Genomic DNA, 12,821 nt, shown 5'->3' on the forward strand with positions numbered 1-12,821 from the left:
GCAACGCGGGATCCGAGCCGCATCTGTGACCTATACCACAGCTCACGGCAACACCGAATCCTTAACCCGCTGAGCAAGGCCAGGGATCGAACCTGTAACCTCATGGTTCCTAGTCAGATTCGTTAACCACTGCGCCATGACAGGAACTCCTCAGGATATTTTTTAATTCCTTTTTTATTTCCTTGTTGATGCATTGGTATTTTAGTAGCATATTGTTGAGTCTCTGTGTGGTCAGCTTATTCTCATTTATTTTCCTGTGGCTTATTTCTCATTTCATGTTAGTGTGGTCAAAGAAGATACTCGAAATAATTTCTAAACTCTTAAAATTGCTCGAGGTTATTTTCATGGCCCAGTACATAGTGTCCTAAAGAATGTTCCATGTGCACTTGAAAAGAGTGTATACTCTGGTTTTTTGGCTGTAATGTCCTGAAAATGTCAATTAAGTCTAACTTTTTTCTATTGCGTCATTTAGGATCTCTGCTGCCTCACTGGTTTTCTGTCGAGAGGATCTGTCCGTTGATGTGAGGGGTGTTGAAGTCTCCTGCTCTTGCGTTCCCATCGATTTCTCCTTTTATGTCTGTTAGTATTTGTTGTATGTATCGGGTGCTCCTATGTCAGGGGCGTGTGTATTAATGATCGTAATATCCTCTTCTTGAATGGATTGTTTTGTCATTAAATAGTTTCCTTCTTTGCTTTTCCTGTTTTTGTTTTTTTGTCTTTTCCAGGGCCGCACCCACGTCACATGGAGGTTCCCAGGTGAGGGGTCTAATTGGAGCTGTAGCCACTGGCCTCCACCACAACCACAGCAACTCGGGATCTGAGCCGCATCTGCGACCTACACCACAGCTCACGGCCACGCTGGATCCTCAACCCACTGAGCAAGGCCAGGGATCGAACCCGAAACCTTATGGTTCCTAGTCAGATTCGTTAACCACTGCGCCATGACGGGAACTCCCCTGAGTCCTCTTCTTGTTGGTTTTTGTGAATTTATTATTTGGTTGGTTGGGTGGTGGTGGTGGTTGTTTTCTTTTTAGGGCTGCACCCACAGCATGTGGAGGTTCCCAGGCTAGGGGCTGAATTGGAGCTACAGCTGCCGACCTACACCATGGCCACAGCGATGTTAGCCCTGAGCTGCGTCTGCAACCTGCACCACAGCTCACGGCAACAACAGATCCTTAACCCACTGAGTGAGGCCAGGGGTTGAACCTGCAACCTCATGATTCCTAGTTGGATTTGTTTCTGCTGCACCACGATGGGAACGCCTATTTCTTGTTTTTTATTTGTGGTCGCTTTGTTTTCCAAGTATGTTAACCCTTTCCTGTGTCTGCTGACTTTAGACTAATGATCACATAGGCTCAAACACTCTAAAGAATCTATATTTCCTTTCCTTCTTTTTTTTTTTTTTTCCTCTTTTTTCTTTAGAGCCACACCGACAGCATTTGGAGGTTCCCAGGCTAGGGGTTGAATTGGAGCCATAGCTGCTGGCCTACCCCACAGCCACACCAATGCCAGATCCAAGCTGCATCTGCAACCTACACCACAGCTCACAGCAAGTCCTTAACCCACTGAGCAAGCCCAGGGATCGAACCCACATCCTCATGGTTGCTAGTCACGTTTGTTGCTGCTGAGCCACAAGGACTCTCTGTCTTCTCACTCTTCTTCCCCGCTTCTTAGGCGTTTGACCTTTTTCACATCTTTATGTTTGTCCCGTTGCTGTTCCGTGGGGGGGCGGGGGTTCGCCTACGCAGGTGGGATTTTGGCTGCGATCTGTGTCCTGACATGTTCAAGCGATTGCTCGCCAGTCGTGCCTTCCTTCATCCTGGATCTTCTTCTTTCCTGTTTTCCTTTAGGATTGGCTTAATTTAGGATGGCCGTGTTCTTTCTGTCTTTGCTTGTCAGAGAAATTCTTCATTTTGCCTATTTTAAATGCTAGTCTTGTTGGGTAGAGGATGCTGGGTTGCAGTTTTCTCTCTTTTAGACGTTTGACTACATCCTTCCTCTCCCTTCCGGCCTGTGGAGTTTCTCTAGACAGATGAGCTGAGAGCCTTACGGGGGTTCCCTTATACTTGCCTCATTGTTCTTCTGTTGCTGCCTTAGGCTCCTCTCCTCATCTTCAGCTTTGGCCATTTCTATGACACGGAGTCTTGCTCTCGGCCTCTTTGGGTTCATCTTGTCGGGAACCCTCTGTGATTTCTGTGCCTGGGTATCTGTTTCCTTCTTTAGATTTGGGGAAACTTCAGCCATAATCTCTCCGCATATGTTTTCAGTAGCTTAGCTCGCTCTTCTCTTTCTGGAGTCCCTGTTGCGGGTAGATGGCACACTCCGTATAGTCCCATAGACCCCTCAGAGAGCTTGCATTTTTTTTTTTCCATTTGGTTTTCCGTATTCTGTCCTGATTGGGTGATTTCTACCATTCCGGCTCCCAGGTCCTCTGTAGTATTCATTCTGCTGTTCAGTACCTTCAACTCAGCTCTGGTCTTGGCAAATGAATTTTCTGATTCTTCTTGGCTCCTTCTTGTAGTTTCTAGTTCCCTTTTAAAGGAATCTGGAGTTGCTGTTGTGGCTCAGCGGAGATGAACCCAACTAGCATCCTTGAGGATGTGGGTTTGATCCCAGGCCTTGCTCAGTGGGTTAAGGATCCAGCATTGCCATGAGCTGTGGTGTGGGTTGCAGATGTGGCTTGGATCTGGCGTGGCTGTGGCTGTGGTGTAGGCTGGCAGCTGTAGCGCCAGTTCAAGCCCTAGCCTGGGGACTTCTACATGAGGCCAGTGTGGCCCTTCAAAAAAACATCTGCATTGCTGTTGAAAGCTGTTGCTAGTTTCTTCATGGTTTTCATTACCTCCTTTTTGAACCAGGTGTCTGTTAGACTGCAGAGGTCTGGTTCATTTTTTTTGCTCCTTCAGGGGAAATATGTTATGATTTTTTGTCTTTTTGCCTTTTCTAGGACCATACCCATAGTGTATGGAGGTTCCCAGGCTAGGGGTCTAATCGGAGCCAGAGCTGCCGGCCTACACCACAGCCACAGCAACGTGGGATCCAAGCCGCGTCTGCGACCTACACCGCAGCTCACAGCAATGCTGGATCCTTAACCCACTGAGCAAGGCCAGGGATCGACCCCGCAACCTCATGGTTCCTAGTCGGATTTGTTAACCACTGTGTTACAACGGGAACTCCCAAAATATGTTCTTTTAACTGAGAGTGGTATCTTTGCTTTTTCATTCTGTTTACATTTTTCTTACTCTGTGAATTTACAGAAAACAATTATGTACTGTAGTTTTGGAGGGCTCTTTATATGCAGGCACATCCCTGGGCAGCCCGAGTGGGTTTACTCCTTTTTGGTGTGAGGGCTGCTTTCAGTTTGGATGCTTGATGTCTCTTTCATCAGTGTGTGCAGGCCGTTATCCCCTTGATAAGTGTGCAGGTGCCCAGCTTGCAGCGTTTCCCAGGAGGTGGGGGCATTGGGTCGTGCCTGCAGGCCTGTGGCAGTGACCGCCAGGTGGGGGTGGCAGCCCCTGGGGTGACTGGGGCAGCAGGTGGTGCTTTTTCAGGGGACCCTCAGTGGTGGCAGGCTCTGCCCACCTCTGGAGTTGGAGATGGTTGTGGTGGTTTGTAGCTGCCCCTATAGCCCATGCAAGAGGTGCCCTGCCACCTGAGAGGCTTCATGTGCACAGAGAAGGAAGTTTCTGGGGTGGTCCCCCCAGCTGCTAAACACTGTCGCCTCGCTTCTCTGGCAGGCTGTGGTACCCTGCTCCCTACCCCGCTCTGGCTGTTTCTGCACAGCCAACCCTAGTCCTCTCCCCAGAACTGGCCGCCAAAGCCCCAACCTCCCAGCCCCTGCCCAGGTGTCTCGGGCTCTGATGTCCAGGGGCGGGTGGTACCAGTGGTTTGTGCAGCTCTCTCTGCCCTCCTCTGTCCAGCTGCTTTTCTCCGAGGCTTTGAGGCTCCCTCTCCATCCGGGCTGCTCTCCCTGTTAGCTGGCTGGCCTCCCAGGGTGGGGATTCTTCCCTCATTCATGGCTCCCTCTCAGGAAGGCTGGTCCCGCCCCAATTCTTCTTCTCTCTTCTGTTTTCCTTTTGTTCTACCCAGTCGTATGGAGATTGTCTTGTCCTTGTTGGGCCAGCGTTCAGTAGATGGTCTCTGTGAATTGTTCTGCATGTAGATTTTTTCTGATACGTTTGTGGGAGGAGGTGAGCTCTGTGTCCTGCTCCTCTGCCATCTGGATGCCCTGTATCATTTTTTCAGATCCCACGTTTAAGTGATACCATATGGCGTTTGTCTTTCTCTGACTTCACTTTGTGCGATAACCTCTAGGTCCGTCCGTGTTGCTGTGAATGGCATTATTTGTTCTGTATTACGACTGGGTGATACTTTGTTGCATGTAGGTACCACATCCTCATTCCTCTGTTGAGGGTCATTTAGGTTGGTTTCATGTCTTGACTCTTGTGAACAGCATTGCGATGACCTAAGGGTGCAGCTGTCTTTTCAGGTTACGGTTTTCTCTGGATTGATGCCCAGAAATGGGATGACTGGATCATATGGTGGTTCTGTATTTCGTTTTTTAAAGAGCCTCCATACCGTTCCCTATGGTGGTTGCACCAATTTACATGCCCACCAACAGTGTAAGAGGGTTCCCTTTTCTCCGCACCCTCTCCAGCTTTTATTATTTGCAGACTTTTGGCTGATGGCCATTCTGATCCGTGTGAAGTGATGCCTAAGTGTAGTTTGGACTTGCATTTTCTCTAATAATTAGTGGTATTATCTTTTCATCTGTTTTTTGGCCGTCTGTATGGATTCTTTACAGAAATGTCTATTTAGTTCTTCTGCCCATTTTTCAATTGGGTTTTTTGGGTCTTTTTGTTTTTTAGCTGCATGATTTGTTTGTATATTTTGGAGATTTTCCTGTTGTTCGCTTCATTTGCAGAGATTTTTCTCCCCATCTGTGGGCTGCCTTTTTGTTTATGATTACCTTCGTTGTCCAAAAGCTCTTAAGTTTAATCAGGACGTATTGTTTTGTTGTTGCTGTTGTTTTTCATTACTGTAGGAGGTGCATCTGAAAAGAGTGTTCATTTCAAAGAGTGTTCTGCCTGTGTTTTCCTCTAGCAATTTTATAGTATCTGGTCTTAACATTTATGTCTTTAATCCATTTCTTTATTGTCGTGGTGGTAGAGAGTGTTCTAATTTCATTCTTTTACATGTAACTGTCCAGTTTTCCCAGCACCACTTATTGAAGAGACTGTCTTTTCTCTTTTGTATATTCTTGCTTCCTTTGTCATAGATTGGTTGACCATAGGTGTGTAAGTTTATTTCTGGGACCTCTGTTTTCAGGTTATGGTTTTCTATTGAACTGTGTGCTTATTTTTGGCACAGTATCATACTGTTTCGATGACTGTAGCTTTGTAGTATAGTCTGATGCCACGGAAGCTGATTCCTCCAGCTCCCTTCTTTCTTAAGTTTGCTTTGGCTATTCGAGATCTTTTGCATCTCTATATAAATTTGAAATTTTTTATTCTAGTTTTGTGAAAAAATGCCATCAGTAGTTTGAGAGGGATTGCAGTGAAATCTATACTAGATTGCCTTGGGTAGTATGATTATTTGGACATATACTTCTAATCGATGAATATGTTGCACCTTTCCGTGTATTTGTCATCTTCCATTTCTTTCGTCAGTGTCTTAGAGTTTTCTGAGTATGAGTCTTTTACAAAAACTCGTTAGATAGGTTTCTCCCTAAGTAGTTTCGTCTTTTTGATGAGATGGTAAATGGAATTGTTTACTTAATCTCTCTGGTAGTTCACTGTTAGTGTACAGAAATGCTCCAGATGTCAATATATTAATTATATATCCTCCAACTTCACCAAATTCAGTGCTGAGCTCTAGCAGTTTTCTGGTGGCATCTTTAGGGTTTTCTTTGCATGGTATCATGTCATTTGCAGATAGCAAATTTACTTCTTCCTTTCCAACCTGGGTTCTTTTTGTTTCTTTTTCTTGTCTGATTGACTTGGCTAGGGCTCTTAATACTCTGTTGAATGAAAGTGGTGGGAGTGGACATCCTTCTCTTGTTGCTTATCTTAGAAGAAATGCTTTCAGCTTTTCATCGTTGCATATGATAATAGCTGTGGGATTATCATACATGGCCTTAACTTTTGTTGAGGTATGTTCCCTCTATACCACTATCAGAGAGTTTTTACCATAAATGCTTGAACTTTGTCAAAAGCTTTTCCTTCGTCTCTTGCAATTATCATATAGTCTTTATTCTTCAATTTGTTAATTTGGTATATTACATTGATTCATTTCCAGGTATTGAAAAGTCCTTGCATCCCTGGGATAAGTCCTACATGGTTTATGATCATTTAATGTATTGCTGGAGTCAGTTTGCTGATAACTTTGTTCAGGATTTTTACATCTGTTTTCATCAGTGATATTGGCCTGTAATTTGTGTGTGTGTGTGGTATCTTTGGTTATGGCATCAGGGTGAGGCTGACCTTACAGAACGAGTTAGGTGTGTTCTTTCCTTTGTAATTTTTTGGAATAGTTTGAGAAGCAAACCAAGGGTGTTAACTCCTCTCCAAATGTTTGGCAGAATTCACCCATGAAGCCGTCTGGTTTTGGTTATTTGAATTTTTTTTAAATGATTCATTTTCATTACTGGTATTTGGTCTGTTTGTATTTTCTGTCTCTTCCTGGTTCAGTGTTAGGAGATTGTACACTCCTAGGAATTTGTCCTTTTCTTACGGTTTGTCGGTTTTTCTGGTGCATAATTGCTCATGATAGCCTCTTATGATCCATTGTGGTTCTGTGGTATCAATTATAACTTGCCTTTTTTCATTTTTGGTTTTATTGATTTGGACTCTCTTTTTCTTGATGAGGCTAAAGATTTGCCTATTTTGGTTTTCAAAGAAGGTTTTGGGTTTTTTTGTTGTTGTTTTTTGTTTTTTCGGTCTCTTTCACCTACAGTACAGCTTGCAGCAACGCTGGATCCTTAACCCACTGAGCAAGGCCAGGGATTGAACCCACATCTTCAAGGTTGCGAGTCAGGTTCTTAAACTGCTGAGCCACAGTGTGAACTCCCTAGCTTTGGGTTTTGTTTGTTCTTTTTCTGGTACCTTTAGGTGTGTGTTTAGGTTGTTTGAGATTTTTCTTGTTTCCTGAAGTCAGTTTGTATTGACATAAATTTTTCCTTTGTCGAGGCATACTTGATTTACAGTTAGTTTCTTGTGCACAGCAAAATGACTCAGTTGTATGATGTACGTAATATAGAAACACTTTTTCATCTTCTTTTCCATTGTGATTTATTACAGGATGTTGAATATAGTTCCCTCTGCCATTCAGTAGGACCTCGTTTGTTTGTTTTTCTTTTTTAGAGCCACATCCGTGGCCTGTGGAGGTTCCCAGGCTAGGGGTCCATTCGGAGCAACAGCTGCTGGCCTATGCCACAGCCACACCAGATCCGAGCTGCATTTGTGACCTATACCACAGCTTCCGGCAACGCCGGATCCTTAACCCACTGAGTGAGGCCAGGGATCAGCCCTGAAACCTCCTGGTTCCTAGTCGGATGCGTTGCTGCCGCGCCAAGGCAGGAACTCCAGTTGGACTTCGTTGTTCATCCATTTTACATGCAGTCGTCTGTATCTGCTGATCCCAAACCCTGGGTGATCCCTCTGCCCTTCTCTTGCCCTTGGCAGCTGTAAGTTTGTTTTCTGTGTCTGGAAGTCTGTTTCTGCTGTGTAAATAGTTTATTTCTTCCATTGCCTTAGATTCTACATAGAGGCAAGTCCTATTCTAGCATGTGTGTGTATATATAGCACATCTTTTAAAAATAATTTTTGGCATTAGTTGACTTTAAATGTATTAGTTTCAGGTGTACAGCAAAGTGAATCAGTTATACATACGTCCTCTTTTTTCACATATGGGTTATTGCAGACTATTAAACAGATGTGCCTGTGCTGTCTAGTGTGTCCTTGTTAGCGACCTTTTTTATGCACTGTAGTGTGTATGTGAAATTCCCATTTGCCTCATTGATCCCTTCCCACCATGGAAACCTTATGGTAACCATAAATTTGATTTTGAAATCTGAGTTTGTTTTATAAGTTCTTTTTTTTTTTTTAAGTCAGATTCCACATAGAAGTGATATCATATAATGTTTGTCTTTTTCTGTCAGAGTTCCTTCACTTTGTATGATAATGTCTAGGTGCATCCATGTTGCTGCAGAAGGCATCACCTAATTCTTTTTATGGCTGAGTAATAGTCCACTGTATATATGTACCGTATCTTATTCATACATTCCCCTGTAGATGGACATTTAGTTTGGTTCCATGACTTGGCTATTGTAAATAGTGCTTTAAGGAACACTGGGACTGCATGTATCCCTTCATAGTAAGGTTTTCTCCAGATATAAGCCCAGGAGTGGGATTGTTTGATTGTATGGTAACTCTATTAGTTTTTTTTTTTTCGGTCTTTTTAGGGCCGCACCTGTGGCATATGGAGCTTCCCAGGCTAAGGGTCAAATCGGAGCTGTAGCTGCTGGTCTACACCACTGCCACAGCCACTCCAGATCTGAGCCATGTCTGCAACCTACACCACAGCTCATGGCAATGCCAGATCCTTATCCCAGTGTTTGAGGCCAGGGGTCGAACCTGCGTCCTTGTGGATGCCAGTCAGCTTTGTTTCTGAGCTACAATGGGAACTCCAAGTGTTTTGTTTTGTTTTTTTTTTTTTCTTTACACCACTGAGCCACAATGGGAACTCCTATTTCTAGTTTTTAAGGAACTACCATACTATTTTCCATAATGGCTGAGCCAGTCTACATTTCCACCAACAGTATAATAAGGGTCCTTTTTCTTTACTCTTCAGCGCTTTTTAAAATTTTGTAGATGTTTTGAAAATGGCCATTCTAAAAAAAAAAGGAGTTCCTGTTGTGGCGCAGTGGAAACAAATCTCCCTCGAGACCAAGAACGAGATTTCGGGTTCGATCCCTGGCCTTGATCAGTGGGTGAAGGATCCGGCGTTGCCATGAGCTGTGGTGTAGGTCGCAGACAAGGCTCGGATCCCACATTGCTGTGGCTGTGGTGGAGGCCGGCAGCCAAAGCTCCGAATCGACCGCTAGCCTGGGAACCTCCATGTGCCACGGGTGTGGCCCTAAAAAGCAAAAAACAAAGCAAAAAAAAAAAAAGAAGGAAAGAAAGAAAATGGCCATTCTGACCAGTGTGAGTTGATCCCGCATTGTAGCTTTGATTTGCATTTCTCTAATAATTAGTGATGTTGAGCAACTTTTCATGGGCCTCTTGGCTTGTCTCCTTAAGTCTTCTCACTTTGATTGGCTTGTTTGCATTTTTGTTTTGAATTAGATGAGTTGTTTGTGTATTTTGGAAATGAAGCACTTATTGGTCTTATTGTTTGCAAATAGTTTCTCCTGGTCTGGAGGTTCTTTTTGTTTATGGTTCCCTTGGCTATGCAAATACTTGTAAGTTTGATTAGGTCCCACGTGTTTATTTTTCCTTTTATCTTTTTTTTTTCTTTTTTTCTTTTTAGGGTGCCACCTGTGGCATATGGAATTTCCCAGGCTAGGGGTTGAATCAGAGCCACAACAGGAGCTCATGCTTTTATCTTTATTACCTTGAGAGAATGAGATAAGAAAACATTAGTACCTTTTTACGTCAGAAAATATTTTGAGAGTTCCCATCTCGGATCAGTGGTAACAAACTCAGCTAGAATCCATGAGGATGTGGGTTCGATCCCTGGCCTCAATCGGGGTTAAGGATCCAGCATTGCCGTGAGCTGTGGTGTAGGTCACAGACATGGCTTGGATCCCACATTGCTGTGGCTGTGGTGTAGATGGGTAGCGTAGCTCCAATTCGACCCCTAACTTGGGAGCTTCCATATGCTGCACCTTCGGCCCTATTTTTAAAAAAGGCAAAAAAAAAAAAAAAAAAAAAAAAAGTTTTGCCTCTATTCTCTTCTAGGAGTTTTATGGTTTCATGTCCATATTTATTAGAACTGCTTTTGCTGTGCCCTATAAATTTTGGATCACTGGGTTTTTGTTTTCATTTGGCTTCGGGTATTTTAAAATTTCTTTGATTTCTTCTGTGATGCATTGGTTGTTTAGTAGCATATTGTTTAGCCTCCATGTTTCTGTGTTTTTGCAATTTCTTCCTTGCAGTTGATTTCTAATTTCATAGTGATATGGTCAGAAAAGATGCTTGGTATGATTTCAGTTTTCTTAAGTTTACTGAGACTTGATTTGTGGCCTAGATGTGATCTACCCTGGAAAATGTTCCGTGTGCACTTTGAAAGAGTGTGTATTCTCCTTTTAGATAGAATGTTTGGTATATATCTGTTAAGTCCATTTGGATCATTTAAAGCCAGTGTGTTTGTTTTGTTGATTTTTTTTTTTTTGTCTTGGATGATCTGTCCACAAATGTAAGTGGGCTGTTAACATCCTCTATTATTGTGTGACTTTTAATTTCTCTCCTTATGTTAATATTTATTTTACATATTTAGGTGATCCTATGTTGGGTGATCCTGTGTTGCTTTCTGTATTAGGTGATCCTTTATTTACAGTTGCTAGACTTTCTTGGACTGATCCCCTGACCATTATGTAATGCCCTTCTTTGTGTCTCTTATCAGTCTTTGTTTTAAAGATGATTTTGTCAGGTGTGTATTGCTACCCCAGCTTTCTTGTGATTTTCATTTGTATGGAATACTTTTCCCATCCCCTGCCTGTCAGTCTGTATGTCTTTAGATCTGAAGTGGTCTCTTATAGGCAGCATATATATGCGTCTTGTTTTTTCGTCCAGACAACTACTCTTTTTTTTTAATTGACATATACTTCATTACAATGTTGTGTTAGTTTCAGATGGGCAGTAGTGTGATTCAGTTACACATACATATATGTCTGTTTTCTTCAGGTTCTTTTCCCCCAAAGGATATTACAAAATACTGAATATAATTCCCTGTGCTCTCCAGTAGGTCCTTGTTGATTATCTGTTTTATTTATGGTATTGTGTACCTATTAATCTCAAACTTACAATTTCTAATCACTTTTACCTTTGGTAACTATAAATTTGTTTTTTTATATCTTTGGGTCATTTCTGCTGTGTATATAAGTTTACTTGTATCATTTTTTTTAGATTCCACATACAAGTAATACCATGTGATATTTGTTTTTCTCTGGCTTTCTTGACTTAGTATTACAATCTCTAGGTCCACCCATGATGCTGCAAATGGCATTATTTCATTCTTTTTTACAACTATGTAATATTCCATATATATAAATAGGCCATATATTTCTTATCCCTTCATCTGTCGATGAATATTTAGGTTGCCTCCATGTCTTGGCCATTCACTCTGTGTCTTTGATTGGAGCATTTGGTCCATTCACATTTAAAGTAATTATTGAGTTCCCTTCATGGCACAGTGGTTAATGAATCCGACTAGGAACCATGAGGTTGCAGGTTCAGTCCCTGGCCTTGCTCAATGGGTTGAGAATCCGGCATTGCTGTGAGCTGTGGTGTAGGTTGCCGACGCGGCTTGGATCCCGCGTTGCTGTGGCTCTGGTGTAGGCCAGTGGCTACAGTTCCGATTAGACCCCTAGCCTGGGAACCTCCATATGCCGTGGGTGTGGCCCTACAAAAGAGAAAAAAAAAATATTGATAGGTATGTACTTAATTGCCATTTTGTGAATTGATTTTCGGATTATTTTAATAGTTCTTTTTTGATCCTTCATCATTTGTTCTTTGTAATTTGATGATTATCTTTTCTGTTATGTTTGGATTCCTTTCTCTTGTGTGTGTATCTAGTATAGATTTTCGGTCTGTGGTTACCATAAAGTTTATACATAACAATGCAAATATATATGTGTGATTGAGTTGCTCATCTCTTCGTTTCAAACACATTTTAGCAACCCTGCATTTTTATTTCCCTCCTCTCAAGATTACCATTTTTGACATATTTTACACATTTGTGGGGTTTTTTTTGACCACACCCTGCAGCACATGGAAGTTCCGGAGCCAGGGATTGAATCTTCGATGCAGTTGCAGTTTGTGCCTCAGCTGCAGCAACGCTGGATCCTTAGGCCACTGTACCACCAGGGGACTTCTTACATAGCCCTATATTATTAACTGATGACTGCTGATGGAGATGATTTTTACTACTTTCATTTTTTAACCTTCCTACTGGCTTTCTGTGTGATTGATTTACTACTTTACATATATATATTTTTGTTGTTGTTGTTGTCTTTTTGCCATTTCTAGGGCCGCTCCCATGGCATATGGAGATTCCTAGGCTAGGGGTCTCGTCGGAGCTGTAGCCACCAGCCTGCACCACAGCCACACCAGATCCGAGCCATGTCTGCTCCCTACACCACAGCTCATGGCAACGCCAGATCCTTAACCCACCAAGGAAGGCCAGGGAATGAACCCGCAACCTCATGGTTCCTAGTCAGATTCATTCACCACTGAGCCACGACGGGAACTCCCTACTTTACTGTATATTTGCCTTTACCAGTAAGCTTTTGCTTTTTGTAATTTTCATGTGTCTAATTTTGGCCTTTTCTTTTTCACTTAGAGAAGTTCCTTTACATTTCTTGTAAAGCTGCTTTGGTGGTGCTGAACTCTTGTAGCTTTTGCTTTTCTGTAAGACTTTTTATCTGTCGTAAAATCAGAATGAAAACCTTGCCAGGCAGTATATTCTTGGTTTTTCCCTTTCATCAGTTTAAATGTCATGCCACTCCCTTCTGGCCTGCAGAGCTTCTGTGAAAATGAGTTGATAACCTTATGGGAGTTCCCTTGTGCGTTTCTTGTTGCTTTTCCTTTGCTGCTTTTGATATT

At 42.6% G+C, this 12,821-nt stretch overlaps 1 protein-coding gene across 1 annotated transcript in view; it reads left to right on the forward strand.

Annotated features, from left to right (window-relative positions):
• IL17D (interleukin 17D) overlaps positions 1 to 12,821 on the forward strand; it is a 36,868-nt gene that overhangs the window by 12,392 nt on the left and 11,655 nt on the right. The window lies entirely within an intron of this gene.

This window comes from Sus scrofa, chromosome 11, assembly GCF_000003025.6.
Source record: "Sus scrofa isolate TJ Tabasco breed Duroc chromosome 11, Sscrofa11.1, whole genome shotgun sequence".
Classification (NCBI taxonomy): Eukaryota; Metazoa; Chordata; class Mammalia; order Artiodactyla; family Suidae; genus Sus; species Sus scrofa.